Source organism: Triticum dicoccoides, chromosome 1B (genome assembly GCF_002162155.2).
Source record: "Triticum dicoccoides isolate Atlit2015 ecotype Zavitan chromosome 1B, WEW_v2.0, whole genome shotgun sequence".
NCBI lineage: Eukaryota > Viridiplantae > Streptophyta > Magnoliopsida > Poales > Poaceae > Triticum > Triticum dicoccoides.
The window spans coordinates 101,858,834-101,874,586 of NC_041381.1; the positions used below are offsets into that span (position 1 = coordinate 101,858,834).

General features: G+C 46.2%; 1 long non-coding RNA gene across 1 annotated transcript; it reads left to right on the forward strand.

The window, feature by feature from the left end:
• Positions 1–5,807: 5,807 nt before the first annotated feature.
• LOC119321788 lies at positions 5,808–14,259 on the forward strand. Its single transcript, XR_005155207.1, has 11 exons — positions 5,808–6,006; positions 6,404–6,482; positions 7,281–7,436; positions 8,724–8,826; positions 9,804–9,936; positions 10,237–11,729; positions 11,820–11,888; positions 11,966–12,145; positions 12,751–12,852; positions 13,552–13,675; positions 13,756–14,259. It is a non-coding gene; the product is annotated as an uncharacterized LOC119321788 (long non-coding RNA).
• Positions 14,260–15,753: the final 1,494 nt, after the last annotated feature.

The following is a 15,753-nucleotide window of genomic DNA, read 5'->3' on the forward strand; positions in this document are numbered from 1 at the left end:
TTTTCTTCTTTAAATTAATTACGGATTTTGAAAAGAATCAAATTTCGAAAAGTTGCGAGCTTTATTGAGAAGTCATAAAATATTCATGATTTCAAAATATTGTTTGCATATCATAGAAAAAAATCGGAATATCAAATAGATGTTCATGAAATAAAAAATCATGTTTTTTTAAAAAATAATCAAGTATTCCAAACATAGTCTGGAACTAGAAAAAAATGTACATGGCGCGCCTCCTCCTCCTGCAAGCGCTAATGGGCCGGCCCATAATTGGCTGGTGGTGGGCCCTGTTTTCTATTCTCTTTTTTGCTTTTCACTTTCTTATTCATGTTTTTATTTTTTCTTCTTTAAGTTAATTCAGGATTTTGAAATAAATTTCGAAAAGTTGCGAGCTTTATTGAGAAGTCATAAAATATTCATGATTTCAAAATATTGATTGCATACCATAAAAAAAATCGGAATATCAAATCGATGTTCAAGAAATAAAAAATCATGTTTTTTTAAAAATAATCCAGTATTCCAAACATAGTCTGAACTAGAAAAAAATGTACATGCGGCGCCTCCTCCTCCTGCACGTGCTAATGGGCCGGCCCATATGTGGCTCGTGGCGCCCTGTTTTCTATTTCGTTTTTTGCTTTTTACTTTTTTAATTCCTTTTTTTCATTCTTTAAATTCATTCGGGATTTTTAAAAGAACCAAATTTCAAAAAGCTGCGAGTTTTATTGAGAAATCCTAAATGGTTCATGATTTTAAAAAAATCGCATATCATAGAAAAATAAATCACAATATCAAATAGATGTTCATGAAAAAAACATGATTTAAAAAATCCAGTATTCAAAACACATTCTGGAATTAGAAAAAAAATATACATGATTTTTTTGAAATGTTTCCAACATTAAAACAGGCCCGTAAATGATGAACAAAATCAAACATGGCCCGCGTAGAAGTTTTAATAAGGGATCTCTAGAGGTTGATTTATGATTTTATTTAATCCTTCGCATCGGGTAAAAAAAGACTTCCATGTTTCGTACAACGCTGAACCCAAAAAATATTGACACAACTTTCTATGGGTTAGTTTTTGTAAACTATATAAAAATAACTAAATGTCTATTTTGCCTTCATACACAGCTATATTTATTCTAGTACCACAGTCATTGTTATGACAACCACCGCTACATTAGGTCAAGATGATATACATCATTCATCAGTCTAGCTTAGGCAGGGTCCATCAATGCAGTTTGCGCCTTAGGAAATCAAATCATGGTCAAACCATCCCATTTTTTGTTTTTTGAAATGACTTTTCAAAAGACTCTTATCTCATCATGACATCACTTAGACATGGTTTTTGAATTGACATTTTAGAAGCCCTTATCTCACCTTGGCATTTTAATAGCCATTATCTACCACTTCTGCATAATTTGATAGTTTTTCTCCCGTTACAACGCACGGGCATATTTGCTAGTTTTTAAAAGGCATGTAAAAACACTATTGAAAAGGACCCTGATAAGTGACATACATGTGGCACAAACACATGGCAACTCCGAAAATTTTCGATGGCAAGTTCAATGACGTGAGGATAACATTTTTAGTTGTCAAACATGATAACTTTCTTTTAGATAACAAGTTTTAGTTTTTTGGGGTTGTGTTTTCTTCTCGGATGGCAATTTTATTTGAAAAAAACGTCAGGATCGAATCGCTTCATTCACACGTGTGACACGTACAATTTGGATATTGAAAAACTGGCAACATCTAGCATGTGAATTCGCAAAAGACCGAATGCGTATTTGTGGCACTCAGAGCATCTCCAGCCACGGCCCCAACAGGCCCTCCCCAGGCGTTTTTGCCGCACCGACGCTCAAAAATCGGACCAGTCGCGCCTTCAGGATCCCGTTTTCGCCGGCTTGGGCCGAAATCGGCACCGGCGGCCCCAGGCCGAACACGGCGCGCTCGGGGGCGCCGAGGCGAGGGGTTTTGGCGCGAAAACGAGGCGGGCCCGCCGAGTCAGCGGCATGCGCCTCGTCTTCCCCCGAACGCCTCAGTTTCCCGCGGGGAATCAATGGTGAGACTGCCGCCGGTTAGCCTTGCCATTGATTCCTCACGGGCGGCGCGTCACGGGCTGGCTGGCGCGGCGACGCCTCCCCTTCCGCCATGCGTTCACACGGCACGGCCTGGGCTATATAAACAGAGGCTTCCCTCGCCACTGACCACACCAACCCGAGTCCGCCGAGCCCAAACCAGCCGCCGTCCCTCCCTTCTTCCGCCGAGCTCTGCCGCTCCTTCTTCCCTCCCCTTCCCCTTCTTCCATGGCCGAACACTTCCCCAGCGACGCCGCGGCGGCCAACAACTTCGGCCAACGGCTTAGGCCGCCGCACGCTCCAGGAGTGCGAGTCGTGGCTCCTCTTTGAGGCGAACATCCCGGCGCCGCCGGACATGCGCGCCGGGCCGACGGGGTGGAAGCTCAGCAACGGCAGTGTCCCCATCCCCCCGGTGCCCGACGTCGACGCGCGCCCCGGCGTCTTCGCCGCCGTGGTAGACCGTGTGCGGCCGTCCCTGTCGGAGGAGCAGCGCGCCCTCCCCCAGTACGCCGCCGACAACCATGCGGCGTGGGCGGACTACTTCCGGCGGCGGCAGGCGCAGCGGCTGGCGTCCATGAACAGGGCGCCGGTGGTCGGCGGCCTCAAAAACAGCGACGGGCGCCGCATCTGTGGGGCGTCCCCGGTCGCACCCTGCACGAGGTGATAGTGCACCTCGAGGGCGGCAACATCCCGCCATTGGCGTACCCCGCCGCGGTGGTCGTGCCGGCCCCCCGCCGGAGCGCCGGGCCGTTGGTGCCCAGGAGGTTCGCCGCCTCCTCCTCCTCCCACTCCTCCGGCTTGTCGGCGCTTTTCAGCGTCAAGGCAGAGCCCACCGCGGAGACGCCGCTCGGCCGACGCACCCGCAGCGTCGGCATCGTCATCAACAAGGGTGGCCGGCGTGCCTCCTCCTCGGCGCCTCCGCGTTTCGTCAAGACCAAGACGGAGCCGGGGCTCGCCACCGTCGATCCGGAGGCGGGGCTCCCCGTCGTGAAGACGGAGCCCGGGCTCGCCGACGGTGTCATGGAGGAGGCGCTCGAAGACGAAGCGGCCCTCAAATGGGCGCGCGACGACTGGTTGCAGACGGAGAGGGCGCGCCAGTGCGCCGCCTTAGCGCGGTTCCAAGCTCGTCGCCATGGCCGGGACAAGGGATGCATCGTCGTCCTCGACGACAACGACGACGACGACGACGAGCCGCCACCGCCGATCAGCCATGGAGACACCGGGCAGGGGTCCAGCAGGGGCGGACGCGCCATCAACGAGGACGTTGGCGACGTCGGCGACTTCGCCTCGCTGATCGACTTCTTCGCCCCGTAGATGCCTTTTTTAGATAATTTATGTAAAACGCCGAACATGTTGAATATGAATGCCAAGTTTGCCGTATTTAGCCGATCTTTGCCGAATTCAAATTTTTTAAAATAAAAAAAAACGCGTCTGGGGCGACCCTGGAGCGAGCTGCTGGGAACCCGCTCGCCCCCACGCCGATTTTTATGCCGGCTCACCCCGGGGGCGCGTAAAATCGCCGCCTGGGAGGTCAATGGCTGGAGATGCTCTTGTCATCTTGGTATCGAAAAACCTTGCAACATTTAGTCATGTGAATTCGCAACAAACCGCACGCGTATTTGTTACAATTTGGAAACACATAACCAATATGGAAAACCTGGAGAAAACACAAAGTTATACTCCCTTCTTTCTAGAATAAAAGAGTGTTTTTGACACTAGTATAGAAAGACATCCATAAAGACGTAGACGGCCCATGGAACAGATGCCTCGCTGCTCAGACAGATGGAAAACTAGCTAGGGTAAATAAAAGGAATAGAGGCAGGGACGCCGCCGGCCTCCACAAGCCGACCACTACGCATCCCACCGAAATCTTGCTATGTGTTTTCGCAGGTGGAGCCTTGGCACCCGCGGCAGCCGCCTTTGCTGCGGCCTTAGCTTCGGCAGCGGCCAGACCGGCACCAGCATCCCTGATGACCCCATAGCCCAGCAACGGATCTATGGTCCGGATAATCTAGGTAATTGGGACGACGAACTAGCGGCGGACCAAGATCTGGAAGGGGGATGAAAAAGGAGCTCATTGCCAAGATCCAGCGCTACTACGACCGGGTGAAGATCATCGACGAAGGCTTCTGCTTCGGCCTACTAGATCCGGTCTCCAACATCGTCGTTAGCGAAGCAATCGCCCAAACCGACCTGGCCCTAGCGGTGGAGGAGAAAGAGGAGGACTACTCGCGTGGTCATCGGAGGCCGATGCTACGGTGCATTTTCGAGCGGTCGGTCGACGGCCTGGTCGCCTTCCTGGTGGCCCTCTTCCCCTACCTCACCAACTACAGGGCCGTGTGGTATCTCAACAAGGCCGATCTGGACCCCCTCGTGGCTGCCGGGCTCGTCATCCAGCACCGCGGGATGGAGCGGACCTTCGGTTTCCAGTCTGACACGACCGCGGCCGCCGTCGGAATGGCGCTCAGGTGTGCCGCCGCCGCCGCCCAGCACCACGACCCGCGGAAGTTTGCTCTGGCGTGGAAGATACTGTCCCCTTCAATCTGCAAGATCAACACACTGCTTTCATCCCCCTACGCAGCCCGAGACCCCGCTCTGATCATCGACATCTGGGAACTACTTGAGCGACCTGAACCACCTGCTCTTGCCCTGGAGGAAGCCTGGGAGCTTGCCTCTAAACGACATGGAAGCAACCTGAATAACCATGCAGAGATGGAGCTGCAGGTACCGCTGCTGCCGACTTTGAGGCGTGTGCTTCTCGCCACCATCCATGGATACTATCTGGAGGCTCTTGCCTGGCTGCCCAAGGACAAACTGCGGGGCTCGCACCAGTACCTTTACAGCTTGCTCCATGCCGGCCACTGCTACGGGCCGCTGGACCCCGTCTCCAACATCATCGTGAATACCCTCTGGTATGCCCAGGCCTACCCTCTAACGCTAGAGAAAAAGATCGAGATCGAGGCCATCAGCACCAGAGCCCTGCTGCGGATCGCACTCCGATCCCTATATGGCCTCATCTCCTTCCTCTGCACACGCCACCCCACCCTCACGCAAATCTGCTTTAATTTTTGTCTCTCTGAGTAGTAGTAGTACCTTCCAGTTTTAGTCTAGATCTATCTTATTTTACTGGCAACTAAAGAAGTATATCGAGAAATAAGGATTCGGACGATCCTCCCGCCTCCTCGGCGATTTGGGCTTCCTGGCCGTTGGATCTGCGCGCTTGATGTGCTCTGAGCCGTCGGATCGAGCCCTGAAATGACCTCGTCCGTCGGATAAAAAAAGTTACTGTTGCAATGAACAGTTTCACCTCAACCGTGCCACCGCGCGTAAATAGCCTGCCCCGCCGGGGGCATTTTCGTCATTTCACTCACATGTGGTATAAAAGGCGCCGACCCGCGTGGAGATGACCTAGCCGCTCCCCAGCCGCACTCGCGCCCCCTCCCTCGTCCTCGCCGCCCCACCCGCGTCGCCCCACCCTCTCCTCTCCCTCTCCCTCCCTCAGTCCTCGCCGCCCCGCCCGCATCGCCGCCGCCCCACCCGCCCCGCTCGCCGTGGCCGTTGCCTCCTGTGGTCGCCCCTTCGATTTCCCCCGCTAGGGTTTCAATGGTGGAGGTGGACCTCGCCTCCGGCGGCCGCCTGCTCGTTGCGCCGGTCATCTCCGCCCCCGTCAAGGTCGCGCCCTCGGAGCTGCTCGTGATCCACCGGGGGAGGCGAGGAGCACCGGCAGATCGAGTCCCCGGCGTTTTCCTCTACGAGCTGGGGCTGGCGTGCGGTTCTCCTCGCCGGTCTCACTTCTCCCCTTCCTCCTCTACGGTGCTCGACAGAGGCAGCGCGGCCGCCCCTCTTCTCCCTCGCTGTTGGCTGCCCCTGAGCACCACGCTGCTCACCGGACCGATTTGTGACACCCCCACCGACCTGAGATCCGCCTCTGCAGGTATGAGCTCCCATCCAATGACAGATTCTGGGTAGCTGGTGCTCCTTGTGGTCCCAGAATAAATGCCTGATAAGCACACTAATGGTCAAATTCGATAGGGTGGAAGATAATTTTAGGTCTGGTATGAAGTGAGTACTTCAGATGGTAGAGGATGCCAGTCCAGGGTCACTGTTTGATCTTGCCAATCATTTTAGGTGTGGGTTCTGATATTTCCCTTCTTGGGATTATGTATGTGTATTTTATCTGGCTACATTTGCATATTATGCTTTCGATTTGAATGTGTTTTTTACTTTCTCCTGATAAATAAAGCACCTCTTGTCACTTTCTAGCTAGAGCATAGTTGAAGCATGCGCCAAAAGTGTATTTACTTTGTCTCTTCTGTTATGCTTGAACTCAGGCGCACACAAGGAGCTCTTCTCCACGATGCCAGTGGCCAGCGCACAGGGTCTCTGCTCGACCGTATCCCGGCAAGCAAGGTAGATCATGTAGAGGTTGCTGCTCTGGATCTATCTTTGTACTGTGATCATGTAGAATACACAAAACTAGGGTTTCTATTTTATTTGTGCTGAACAGAAGGTGGCTTGACACTTTATTTCTAGCTAGAGCACTCTTTTCTACAAAACATATTTGATCTGACTTAAAAACATGACTACAATGTCATAATGTTATTAGCCATCATCTAAATGCTCCATCATAGCAGTGGAAAATATATTAGTCTGTCTGATGTTTAGTGCCTTGTGGGTTGCCTATCGCCACTTCGATTACACCATTGTGTTGTGCCAATTTTTTTCGTAGGTCAGGTATGTCTATTCTTTATTTTGAGTGACCACTGCACACTCCTAATTGCCATTTTCAGATTGTAAAACAAAGAGAAATATGTTCCTCAAACTTCTTTGGTTAGAATCAGTAGTTTCGGTGCTTTTCTAATTTCATTGATTACCGCTGATGGTAGTAGCATCTTAGGCTGCCAGCTCTACAGATTATATAGTAACGATGCATGGTAGATCGGCAAACTAGGTCCATCCCTCTCTCTCGGTTGTGAGATTTTTTCCAAGTTATAGTTGCTCTGCTCTAGGTTGCTCTCCTATGGCATGCTCTGTTTCAGTTTAGTTAGAACACTAGATCGTGTACTCCAGGAGCCCAACCACACACACATACGGCTTGATTGATTTCTTTATATACTAGCAGCAGTGCGTGTACGTGCGTGTCTCCTTGTCTTACTTCTCTCCATGGATTGATTGATCCCCTTACTTGTTTTCTTTGAATCGGAGCAGCAGGACCTCCATGGATGAGGACGACCACCGGTACCTACACAATGATGTCGACGCCCCGCACATGGCCGAGCTGGACGGAACAACGATGCCTTGGTCGCTCGCCGTGGTCACGGGTGGCCTCCTCCGTTGCTCCCCATTCGATCTGGCGCTTGCATGGTATTTCAAAGAACTCTTCTAATGGGGCATTGTATGATGTGCTATGGAAGTAAAGGATTAAGTTTGAGGCCTCCCCTTATATCTAGGAAAAAAATCATTGTTATGCATTATTCTTAGTGGAATGCTTCTGCAAATCAACTTATTCTAGATGCTGGTGTCGTAATGGTGGTTCACCCCTTACATGTTGGATAATTCTATATTTTTTAGAAAGAATAAAAAGATTTTATGGATCTGTTTAGGAACTACTCCCTCCGTAAACTTATAAATTAATCTTGAGTTTGCTGAGGTACCCTCTTGATCTATTAATTGTATTACTGGTCTAGAGATACTTGAAAGTAGAACCCTTCATTCCGAGTTAGTGACAATGCTTCATGTGCAGGCGCTTTTTTCTCTTAGCTCTATGGCTGGCTTTGGCCCCAATAACTTCCAAATGATGTGTCATACCACTAGCTACTATGATGTGTTATGCGAACATCCGATTGTCCTCTCCTTTTGTAAAAGGGCACTGCTCCACATTCTTCATGTTGACTACTATATATTAGTTATACTGATGCATCACTGGTTCTTTAATTATAGTGGAACCATATAGGATTGTTAAAACTATATAGGAATCTTTTGCTGCTCTGGCTTGCTTTCGCTATCTAATAACCCAACTATTTTATCTACTTAATGAGAACCCATCGTTTTGGCTTACTTTTGCCACCAAATATATCTCCCCTTTGTCATGAACTTCCACTTGCCTTGCTTTTGGTATAACTGGCTGTCTCACCCTTCTGTATTGCTATTGATCTAAACTTACTATATTGGGTTGATCTATCCTGCGCAATTATTTTAGTTTCCATTTGGCAACGGCTGATTCATCCCAAGCAATCGTTCTATAATCCCATTTGACAACACTAAATGCTTTGTTTAAGCACATGGACAATATGTTGAGGCAGGCACCATGCACCTATCTTTTTATTTTTCATGAGTAGAGGAGATCCTTACCAGCAATATGTCTTTCCCGTATGCATTACCAAGCGAGTACTCCTTTTTATTTTAGTTCTTCCCTTGTCCCCCACCTTATATATTTTATTTGTAGGTTGATGATAAAGTGGAGACCTTGAAATCCTTTTATAAGGGCTTAGTGCCAGGAGATCCATCTCTGATTTAGTTGAGTAGTATAGTTGGTTGACCATCGGGTTGTAGGTTGGGTATTTTGTAGTCGTGCGTCATCCTTTTTCCTCCATTGACACCACAATAAAAATAAGAAACACAGTCTATATTGATCTATTTTTTCCTTGACAGGGCAGCTATACCATTTATATATTCTAAGAGGCTCCAAAATCTGTGGCTATACAGGATCCAAGCATCGCAAGATTGAGGTGGCTAACACAATGGAGCTCCTCCTGTATGCTTAGTGGTTATGGCTCCAGAATTGGCTCTCCTTTATTATGTTCCTGTTCTTATTACCTTTTATGTATTCTTGCACCTAGGGATAAAAAGTGCAACTCCAGAATTGGCATAGATATTTTATTGTGTTTGTTTTTACAGATGTTTCATTTTACCTAGGGATAAAAAGTGCAATATAAAGGTTCATTAAACAAACTGAACTTATATATGATCATTTAGGTGCTGAATTTGTCTATCTGAACTTTATTGGTACTGAAATTATCTCATATAAAGTAAGTGATTCATTTCCCCTCGAGTGGATAAACATATAGTGGAAGAAGGGCTTCTATGTCATACCCATGCCTTCATATTTAGTTCCATGCTAAAGGATCACTAAATCTCGGCTCCTCCATTGTTTTTCTTATCAAACTAGAGGGCTTCATAAATATTGTATATATGTCTTACCAAGACATCTTCTAAGTAACATAGTGAGTTCAAATTGTTTTTTCTGTAACCTTTGATAGAAGGATCCACACATGTTTTGTTTTCTGCGTGTATATTTGTGCTACCAAGATTGCATTATATTTTTCCGAGTCCAGAGAGATGGACCTTACTCATGATGGCAGTGAGTGTTATGTTTACTTGATAATCCTTAATTTTCCAATTCACAGCTTTGTGTACTGCTGTTATACACACACTTCTAAAAGAAATATCAGATTTTGTTCTTTCTTCTTTTAAAATAAAATATGCTTGAATTTCCTTTTGTCGATTTCTAAACTCACCTTCCTGATAGTTTCCATACATGCATATACCCTTTTTGGTCATTATAGAAATATATTGTTTTAACGATGCCTGTTAGCTACATATGTCAGAATGTAATTAATTAATTTTACTTCTCGCGAAGTATATTTCTTTTGTTTCAATAAGAATTATGCACAACTCGATATTTAAAGGTGCATTTGTCTAATTTTCTTTATTTCAAAACTGCATATGCAGGAGAGGCTCACACTAAGTGAGGGCTAAATTGTGAGATATCCTTGTTTGGTCCTTTCCATATACCTACAAGGCATGAATGAAGATGGCATGGTTTATCATTGAACTGAATGCTTCCATGGAACTTTGGTTTCAGGTGATAACATGAATATATACTTTTTATGGTTTAGCTAGATGGCCCTTCTAGATTTTGTCTGATTGTGTACAAGTACTCGGGTTATAATTACCAAAACTTACTATTTTCGACCGTGGCGGTTACTACCTTAAACAATGTTGATTTTCTTTTAGTACTCATTGTGATTCAGAAATACATGGTAGCGTGCAACAGAATATTCCGTGGTTATTTTACTGATGTAGCTTACCAATCATGTTATTTGCTATTACCAATATGTACCTGATTTTGGCCATTGTCATTTAATATAGTTTTTGGTCTCAGTAACAACACACGTTGGTGTCAAGACGAGCGACATGGCCTGTTATGATCAACAACTTCTGAGTCATAGGATTTGATGCATTATTCTGTGTGAAAAGGGGCAATGAATGCGTGAATTAAGTTTTTTTGGTTTGAAGCAACTAGCAATTTCTATGTATAACTATACTAACAGATGAGAGCATGTGTGCATATGTGGTTTTCAAGGAGAATTATGTGACCATGGCGTTCGTGCTCGTCTGCGGGACGGTGCAAGGCGCAACTCTGACGCGGTCGCGTGGTGGATGTGCGGTGTAGGAAGCGGTTCCTTGCCGGTTGGACGGCGTGCACTGAGTACTGCCTCGGCTACAACCTCCCTCGGTGAGCTCCATCTTCCTCCTGCTCCTCTGCTTTGGCTACTGTATGGGACATGGCCATCGAGAATCGAGAAATAAGGATGCCAGTGAGCCTCTAGCCTCCTCAGCGATTTGGGCTTCCTGGCCGTTGGATCGAAGCGCTTGATGCAATCTGAGCCGTCGGATCAAGCCCTGGAACGACCTCATCCGTCGGATAAAAAATAGTTACTACTGGAATGAACAGTTTCACCTCGACCGTGCCACCGCGCGTAAATAGCCTGCCCCGCCGGGGGCATTCTCGCCATTTCGCTTTATCTGTGGCTGGCGTTCGTGCTAGGGCGATGATGATTAACTGTGGCTGGAATAAGTGTGCCTTTGAGCAATCAAGGCACCTGTGGGTATCAAGTTGGATCCTCCCTGTTGTCTCTAGAATCCTTTTTGATCCTGTGATACCTATTGATCTGTCCTTGGATGGTCATTCTTGTTGAGTGATAATCAGGGCAGCTCCATTGTGTAAACAGATTGATCTGGTGATAAGAGATGATGGGGGTAGGTTATATGATCGAGAAAAGGCGAATCTGAGCCCACTATGCAATAAAACTGCAGCTACCTCCCCTAATGTGTGTAGTATTGAAGGCAAAAGAGAACTTTTAATGTCTTGCTACTTTAAAATTCCGAAAAGGTGCATTCTTCCTTTGTTGGTTACTTAACCATGCTTTTTGTTTTTCTTTGGTTCTGGTTGAGATACTAAAGGTTGTTTATTTATGAAAAGAACAAACACTTGTAGTTTTGTATGCCTCAGCTGTTGCTTAGGATCCAGTGTTGTAGTGCTTTGCCTAATTATAAATAACTCTAATCAATAATAGTGGTATCAATAATAGTGGTTCTTTCCTTCTGATTTGAACTGAGAGAGAGAGCCATTGATTCTTGATCTTAAGGTGACCCCATTTTTCTATGCCTCATGCTCATGCTGCTCTATGTTCCCTTTTAAAAATTCTTGCTTGCATTTTGGGTTGGTTTCTGCTCTATGTTCCCTTTTAGCGTTTCTTTCCGTTGTTGCTGCACTCCCTTTTGGGCGTTCATTTCATGCCCAGGATCTTGCAAATTGTGCCTGTGTCAAGCTTGCTTTAGAGTATGGGCTGCGGAGACGTCGAGGACCTCAAGGTGAGACACGTTCGATTAAAGACGCAGGACTCCTCTCCCCGTCAATCTCGCGCTGCTTCTGCTCACCATCCCTCTCTCTGACCGTTGCAGGTCACCGATGTTGTGGAGCTAGACGAGGTTTCCACGCAGTTCATCGACCGCCTGTTCTTCCTGGAGAAGGTGAGCAATCTTCATCAATCCATCAAGCTAGCTCTTCGTCATGCATGGAGATTGATTGCAGCACTCGAAGCACACAGGATCCTGAACCTCAACAACAACCCCTACTGATTCACATCGACATCGTCGTGGTCTGTCTTCAACGACACCCGGGGCGCTGTCAGATAATGGCCGTGGACCAGCAACTGCGCCAATGATCCTGCCATGGCGGCGCTATGGATGACACGTCACCATAACCACATTGATGGTCCAAGCCCCAGGTGAAAATACTCTTATATCTCATTTCTATTAAATGAATAGTTACTTGACTTGATGTTGGTTAGGATCTATGTGGAGCTAGGAAATGTTCTGTTTGACTAGCACCATGAATATGCAATGTCCATCATTTCTAAATTTTGTTAGTTCCAACCTGGAATCACACCTTGCACAATAAGATAAATGATGCATGGGGTGCCATGGCTTGGTTAACTCATTAATATGCAATTTACTTTGTGTTTTAGAAACTGATTCACATAGAGAGCCTTTTTGCTCGGTCAAATCAGAGTTATGGTGGTAGTTGTAGCTGAAAGGTTAGCTCAATTATTTCTAAAATGCATATAATACTTGCATTACATGGCTGAAAGGTTCTCACCCAAATTATGCCTCTAATGAAATTAAGAAAATGCTTTGTGTTTTAGAAACTGATTGAAAATGGCATGTTGTACTTCTGCAACAAGGCTCCCTAAATATTCCCTATGTTCTAAACTGGATTCATATAAGGGTAAAGATATCTGAAACGTCCCTCATTTCATTTTAACACCATTACTTTTTCACCTCCTCATATAATCTCTAACAAAGGTTGGCTCTATATTTTCTATGGTTTAAGGTGTACACCCTGCTATTATGTCAGAGGTTTGGGAGTTCTTACTTGGTCGTTTGATCTCGAGAACACCTTTGATGAGCACGAGCAAATTGGGCAGACCATAAGGTACTCAACTCGTTCTATACTTTTTTTAATGCAGGTTCCATCAAGTAAATATACGATGTCTTCGAACTCCATTCTAATCAATAATTGCCTTATTGTAAAGGACTTATTTATTTTGCGCTCATTAATCTTGAACTATAGATTAAATCTTTTTGCTACATGTTAAGTTATGTGTGAAAGGATGAATTAATATGAGGCTTACATTCTCTGTTTTATGGAGAATACATGAACTGCTGCATGTATCAAAATGTGGATTTCTGGACCTTTTTTCCTAAAAATACATTTTCTTATGTTCTTGCGTATTTACGTGTGACGAGTGTGGGAGGGCTTATGGCTTTTATGGCGACAAGTCACGAGTGTCGCTAATCTCCACTGCCGGTAATTTATTATACATGGTCACTATCCCGTCTCTCGTTGTTCTGTATGGTCCAAGTAAATGAGGCTTTTCCTGCATTGGTGATTTATTCATTTTTGATTTCCATCATTCGCATGTCTATAAAAGGATCCAGTGTAGAAAACTAAGCGTGTTGAGGTTTAATTCATATAAGAGTGTGTCGGAATGGAAATATGAAAATGTGTATGTATGAACAAGCTCAGATCCATTTCTCATGTTTATAATTTTTTAATCATGGGTAAAGATCAAATGCTACCATGCAGCACCACAGTTGGGTAGTTTTTGACATCTTCAGATACAATATGCAGGCGAATATGACATTTCCCGTGCGAGATCAAATGACTTGAGCATTACTTTGGTTCAACTGTCCCTCTCATCAAGTATTATGTTTGCGAGATGAACAAGACTTTCATGACTCCTGGACAGAGGATGGTATGGATCTTAAAAACCCTACTTCTCACAAGTAGAGAATCGTAGTACCCAAATATGACCAATTAATGTTTCTTTTCCAGTGCTTCTCCTGTCGCTTCACGAAGCTATATCTAAAGGACCATCTCAATGAACCGGTCGAGGACATGATGGTGAAACTCAACACTTGAGGTGTCACAAGACAGGTCCGTATAATAATGGACACGAACAAGAGGGCCATGATAACAAACAATTTGTAACTTTGTCAAAGCAGCAGGGGTCATAGAGTTTCAGAGATGAGTCTTTGCCTTTGAGATTGAAAGGGGGGAACTAACGCTTACCGTCCATAAGCTTTAAAATGCTAAGATACAAAATCGCATGTGCACTGTCTGTACAGAAATCATTATATACAGTTTATCTCACAAGTTGTTTGCATCAGGTTCATGTGAAGTGCCACCTATGAGGTTGATCGATAAGGCAGTTGAATGAAGCCACTTATTAGTATGCTTAATAGCTATGGTTTCGTAGTCGTTTCTCCTTTATTATGTTCTCCTTTTATTATTTTCCCTCCTATATTTACGCTTTTGGTTTCGAACATAATGCCGGGTGGTTATGTTTTGTGGTCTTATGAGCACTGAACTCGATGTTGCCTTATAATCTTACTCGATGTTGCCTTATAATCTTAAGCTGATATCGAACTGCATTATGTCTTGCATCTATCACAAATGTTTTTGTTATCCTATGCGAAAGCATACACTAAATCTGGATTCCTACTAACTTCATATTATCTGCTTGGCCAAAACGTTGAGACCGGCACCCTCGCGCCAAGGCGCGTTTCCGATCTAGTATATTCGATTGCTCAAGGGACTAGATGATCAAATGTTAGCCGAGGCAAAACACTGATTGTTTTTTTAATAATGTCTTGCTGCAACCCTTTAGAAGCATCATCACTTGCTGTAGAGTTTCTGCTCTAGTACATGTAAGGACCCCAGTAAACAACCATGAGTTGAAAAGCAATAAAGAAAAACAGGCTCGACACGAGCCTGCGTGGCTATCATCTCGGCGTGTCTGCGTACTGTATTCGTGTGTGTTTCGGCGAGAGAGAAAACGATCAAGTCGCCGGCTGATTGGTGCATACGTGCTACTACGTTGAAGCTAGCCAGACACGAAGGATCAATCCAGCTCCCTGTGTGCCTGCTTCAAGTGTACGTACTTGTTGTAGTATACGCTCGATCGGCCGGAAGGAATCGGCCACTGCTAGCTTGTACGAGCGCATCGTCGGAAAATACTCGAGGTTGCATCGTCAAGGTCGGGCCTGAGCCAACAATTGGTATCAGAGCTTGGTTGATCTTCTAGTAACGAAAGGTCATGGCGGGCAAGGAGATCGTGGAAGCGTTCGGTGCGGCTAAGGTACTTGTCGTGTCTGGTTTGTCGTACCCACGATTCGATCGCGACAACTTCGGGGTTTGGAAGGCCCTCATGGAGTGTGGTCTCTGCGCCAACTAGCTATGGGACGCGGTGGATCCAGGAGGCGACGCGTACAAGAAGAAGGGAGCCGAGCACCGGAAGGATCAGCAGGCGACGTCGGTGATTTAATCGGTGATGCCGATGGATGTCCTCCAACACGTGATCGCCAAAGAAACGACGAAGAAGGTGTGGGATATGTTGAAGCTCCAGTTCGAGGGACACACCCGCGTCAAGCAAGCCAATCTCCAAACTCTCCTAAGAAACTATGAGACTTTGGTCATGGGCGACGATGAGTCCGTGGACGCGTTCGCTTCACGGGTGGCAACTCTTGTCAACCGGATTTGCGCGCTTGGAGAAAACCTCACGGAGACCTCGGTAGTCTGGCGGTTCTTACGCGCGGCCCCTCCCCAGTACCTGCAAATTGTCACGGCGATCGAGTAGTGCGTCGATCTCGCGACTCTCTCCGTCGACGATCTCGTTAGACGGTACAAGGCTCATGATGAGTGTATGTGGTACAGTCTTGGGGACATGAGGAACGACGAGCTTTTGATGCTTACAAGGGCGCAATGGATCGCCTTTCAGAGGAAAAGCAAGGCGGATCCATGAGCAGCGGCAAGAAGAAGGGGAAAGGGAAG